The following is a 5,941-nucleotide window of genomic DNA, read 5'->3' on the forward strand; positions in this document are numbered from 1 at the left end:
GAACAATTCTCAGAGTTCACAGAAAGTAGAAAGACATTTGATCTGGCCACTGAGAATCCCTGGTGATAGCCCACAAGGTTGTACTTTAGTAGTAGAGCTAAGCTACACCCAGAGAGTAAAGCCTATTCTAGGCCAACTATAACAAAGCTGAAGAAGGCCTTAAAGGTATCAAGAGATCTGCAAGAAACTTAAACTGCCTGCCAGATGAAAAGAAAATGACAACAGTGCAGACACAATTTCAGCATAAGAAAAAGAAAGTACTCAACACACCAAGAAGCAAGAAAACGTGAACCACAATCAGGAGTAAATCAGAAAACAGAAACAAAATCAGAAAAGAGTAATCATACAAAATAAGGGTATTATTAAAGCTCTTATAAGTAAGTTATTTTTACATTGAACATAATAAACTATTAAATGATAAAAGTAATATGTAAAAGAGTTTCTATAGTTTGCTACATTTTGTGTAAGAAAGAATGAGATTTAAGAAAATATATATGTATGATCTTTTGTGAAAAATAGATACAGGAAAAATAATCTAGAAACTAACGAGATTGTTTACTTACAGAAGGTGGATGGAAATGATATAGAAAGGATAGAATGAACACATGATATAGAGGAGAGGAAGCAGTGACACTCTATGGAGCACTGTTTGAGCTCTGTCTCTTAGAGACATGATAATGTTTCACGTATCCTCAAAATAAATAATTAAAATCTACCAGGATGTGTGGAATACAAAATGAAATACAAAAAGTAACAAATGAACTTAATTCTATTGCAAATGATAAACAAAACCACACTGATAGGATTGGGGCATAAAAAAGCCAACCAAAGTAATTTTGTAAAAAATCAAAACACTACTTGACTAGGGGTGTGTGTGTGTGTGTGTGTGTGTGTGTGTGTGTGTGTGTGTGTGTAGCTAAAAATGAAAAGAGCTGTGTATAAATACTATACTTCATTTTATAGATGTGTTTTTCACAAAGGTATAATTTTGCAAATATAGAATTACTGTATGTATATGCTAGGACTGAGCAAAAGTAAATATATATTATGGATATTGAAAGTAGGTTTTCTATAGTCAGAGAATAGAGTTACAAATTAGGGAAAGGGGAAGTCTAGAGTGAATAACGTTGGACTGGAATAAAACGTTAGTGTTGGATTGGAATAAAAACTATTGGTATGGTCATTGTTTTTAGTACATAGGCAAATGGATAAATGTGAAAACACAGATACGTATGAATATGAGTATACATATACATACATATTTCCTAGCTCCTTTAGCAGAAGGGACTAGAAAAAGATTACAGCCCAGTAGGAATGAGAATATCATTCTTCAGTTAAAGGAAGCAAGGCTTCTTGGAGAAATGTTTGACATCAGGGTTGGGGCAGAGAGAATTCAAGATGAGATTGGAATATTTTGTGGTACCAGAAAGTAAGAAAATGTTCAAAAAATGTTGGAGACATGGAAAGGACACAGAACTCAACCTGAAGGAGCTCTTATAGCCAAATCTGGGGAAATTTGAGTAACAAAATAAATAATGATAGTGATAGAAAATAACCTAAAGAAGATAAAATATCCATGAGTCCATACTGATATAAATAATTGAACGAATAAACAAAAGGAGAAGGATGAGCTCTTCTACACAGTAAAATTTTAATTATTAAATATAGAGGGAATTAATAAAATATAAAATCACCAGTTTGCCAGTCCCGCAGTAATAATTGTTACAAGGAAGAATCTTTGATGGATGCTAAAATTATTGGCGAAAGTGTGTTGAGAAACAAGATATTTGCAATGTGTCAAAGTATCTTCCCACAAGATACTTCGCTATAAAATGGTAACTCTACAGTGGAGATTCCACCTTAACCAAGTGATAAAATTAAACATCTCTAGTAATAAGATAAATCAACATCATGTAATTTCTTGTATGATGTACTGAATGGGGCATAATATCAATTCTGTGGCATTCTTATCAAAAATGTACAATTTCAATCTAAGTATGAGAAAATATCAGACAAATTAAAATTGAGGGACATTCTACAAAATAACTGCCTAGTATTTTTTCAAACATGGCTGAGTAAAACTGAGGAACTGTCAAAAAACATAGGGACATGACAACTAAATGAAATGAGAGAACTCGGATTACATAATAGACCAGAAAAAGGACATTTATAGGATATATGAAAGAATACTCCAGTGTTGGACATTAAGCAAAATGCTTTGGAATAATCCATGAGTCAAAGGAAAAAAATCTCAAGGGAAATTAGAAAATAGTTTGAACTAAAAGAAAATGAAAAAACACAATAAAATTATTGTAAGATGCAGCTAAAATATTTCTTACAGGGGAATTTATAGATTTAATATAGATTTATGTTGAAAAGAAAGTTCTAAAATAAATTATCTTAAGGTTTTTCCTTAAGAAACTATCAATGAAGCATGAAGTAAACCAAAATTATGTAGAAGGAAGAAAATAAAAAAGATAAGAGCATAGCCAACAAAATAATAAGTAGCCAAAGGTAGAGAAAATTAATGGAATCTTAAGCTTGTTCTTGAAAATAATAATAATAATAATGTTTTAAAAAACATCTAGCTAGATTAATCAAGAAAAAAATGGAAAAGTCAGAAATATCAAATATCAGGAATGAAATAGAAAGGATAAAATAGACTATGGAACCTACAGGCATTCATCTGACAATAAGGATCTTATAAAATCTATAGGCCAATATATTTGGCAAAGTAGATGACATGACAAATTCTCTGTAAAAATCTAATTAAAATTTTAACTATTAAAGCAATTTAATTTTTATTTAAAAAGTTCTATACAAATTAAATTCTAGATTACATGATTTCTCTGGTGAATTCTATCAAACTTTAAGAAAGAAATGGCAATAATCCTGAACAAAAAGTTTTGGAAAATAGAAGTGAAGGAAACACTTCCTGACTGATTTTATGAGGCTAGTATTACTCTAATATCAAGAGTAACATGTTTCCAAAGAACATTCATAAGGCCAACAAAAACAAAACAGCTAAATGAGTCCAAAACACATTCTCACACAATTTTGCAATTAATTAAATTGGAAATTCACCAGTGAAATTTGTTTTATATAGGTCTTCTCCCAACAAGACAAACTTTTGGATTGTGGGCTAAGCCTGATATAAATTGTTTTCTCTATTTCTTCCTGTTTTTTTTTGTTTGTTTGTTTTGTTTTGTTTTAGGTTTTGTTTGCAATGCGTTAGAAAAATTATAATTGGTCTATGAAGTTTTAGGGAGGCAATCATGGCAGTCTCATTCTTGTCTACATGTGGTACCTAAAGTTGGCACTGTTTTCTCATTAGCACTTCCTTATTAGACTAATTAACGTATGAAGGAAAAGCCTGATCTTTCTTTGCTGTGGATTTCCTTCCAAGGTATTTTACTGGAAACATAACTTAACGAAAGTGCAGATTGCTAGAGTGTATGCAACATTGAGAATTTAAAAATATTTATCATTTCCTAATTTTGCTCCAGAGTGACTATGTACCCTGATTAAACTAGTATTCTTATTTGAAGTACCAATGTGCATATCTAAGAAATGAAATTCATAGTTACTGTCACATTTTGATCTCAAAGAGCTCCTGAATATGAAAGATGATCATGGAAGGTTTATAAAATGCTCAGAAGTGTAAAATGAAACCAGGTTTATCACAGCCCGTTTAGAATCTTATTTTTTAAATTGTTATTGGTATTGTTTAATTATAAAATGTATCTGTTTAGAATACTTGCAAAATGCTTAGCAGTAATTACTTTTTAAAAAGGAGAATTTGTAAGCTACCGGTAAAATAATCACTCAGTATTATTGGCAGAATGTGTCTCTCCAAAATTCTTGTACTAAAACCCTGAACCTCAATGTGATGATATTTGGAGATGTGATTGCTGGGAAGTAATTAGGTTTGGATGAGGTCATAAGAGTGAGACCCCATGATGAAATCAATGTCCTTAAAAGAAGAGGAAGAGAAACCAGAACTCTTCTCTCCTCCAAGTGAAGACATGGTGAGACAGTAGCCATCTGCAATCCAAAGAGAGAATTCTCATCAGACACTTACCTTCCTAGTACCCTATCTCCAACTTCCAGCCTCCAGAACTGTGATGAAACAAATTCCTGTTGTTTAATCCACCCAGTTTACATACTTTGTTATAGCAGCCTGAGAAGACTAAAATATCCAGAGATAGAGATTATAATTTCCTTTCATTCTTAAATATGAATATAGAAAGATAAAAATATATGAATATAAATATATAATTATATAAATATGTATTTATTATACATGGCTTTCAATAAAGTCATGTTTATACATCATTTTGCCTCTTGATTTTAACAACCAACACTCAACGCAATGATTTTCCCATGTTAAGAAGTACTCTCTGAAAATATGCTTTTAGTGGTTGCATGATAGTCTATCACAAAGATGTCAGGATCTTCTAAGATGTACTTTAGGGTATATACATTAGATCTGATTTTTTACTACTAAATATTGTATAATGAATCTACTAGTAGTTATGTTGTCATCTACACATGTGATTGTTTCCTCACAATAGAATGTAAGAGTCAGTTTGAACATTTTAAAAACTAATAGTACATTACCAAATTGATTTACAAAGTATTGTACTTATTTGCACGTCAAACAATTGTTTACAAAAGCGATCATCTCATTCCCATTTTATAAAGTTTAGCTCTCTGAAGCAGAGTGTAGAAAGAGGAGACACATAAATATTCCAGTGGCCCTGGATACCATCCTCTCTTACTTTTCCTGTCTCACTCCACCCTCGACAGCACAGTACTGTCCCTCAAATTTCATTACTCAAAGAATGACTGAAAACTGGTGTGTTGGTCTTTTTTATTATTACTATAAATGAAGGCATAGATGAGGGTGAATATTTGTTCGTATGCTTATTGATCATTTGTATTTCTCCATCTATAATTTTCATAAACTTGGCTCACTTTTTAACTTTTTTACAGTATTAGTGTTACCACTTAAAGAGCTAAAACTCTTTAGTAAATGAATTAATATATTAATCAAATTGTAAAAAGTTATTCATAAAACTCTAATAGACGAGTGATTAATATTATTAATCTATAGAGTTTTGTGAATAACTTTTCCCAATTTGTCATTTTAATTTTTCTTTGTTTGTTGTTCTGTACACAAGTTATAATCAAGTATTTTTCAAAGATGAAGGTCAAAGTAGCTATGGCTTCTTTTCTTCCCAGAAGGAGGGGCAGAAACAACACCCCGACTAGGATACTTCTGTCATTTTTGTTTCTTCTACATCTTTCAGCCATTGCCCTATGAACAAGTGAAATAAAAGATGAGGCTCCAAATCCACTTTAACCTATATCCAACATGTCAAACAATTAGAGGAAGAGGCCCATTAAAGAGAGGAAATCATCGGAAAGGAGTGTTTGTCAGAAAAGACAAAAGAAAAAAAGAAATTGACAAAAAAGGAAACCCCAAATATTATGATAACTTGTGGGTACAATTTAATCTGAAAATACAATTTAATCTGAAAATGGCTAGAACTTAATTCATATTTGGATGTTTATAATGATAAGTAAATAATCAGATCCACTTCAGTCTGTTTAGTGTTATATAGTCTCTACTCTGGTGTCTTTAATGCCTGCTGTTAAATATGTGAGTGATGAAAGGTTGGAAATTACAGTACCACCACTTGTTATTTGTTAATGAACCTTTAAATTGCCCATTACTGTTATAGCCTATTTATGTTGGCTTGGCTGTGGTGACTGTTTTATTGAAATAGACAACACAATCAATTTACTTCAGTTCTCTAACATATTTGGGTTGAATCCAGTTAAAATAACTGTCAGAAATAATGCCAGATTCTGTACTGGCAAGAGGAAATTTCTACAAAAATACTCCAACCAACTGTGCTAATATTCAAGAGGTAAA

Source organism: Pteropus medius, unplaced genomic scaffold (genome assembly GCF_902729225.1).
Source record: "Pteropus medius unplaced genomic scaffold, Ma_sr-lr_union100, whole genome shotgun sequence".
NCBI lineage: Eukaryota > Metazoa > Chordata > Mammalia > Chiroptera > Pteropodidae > Pteropus > Pteropus medius.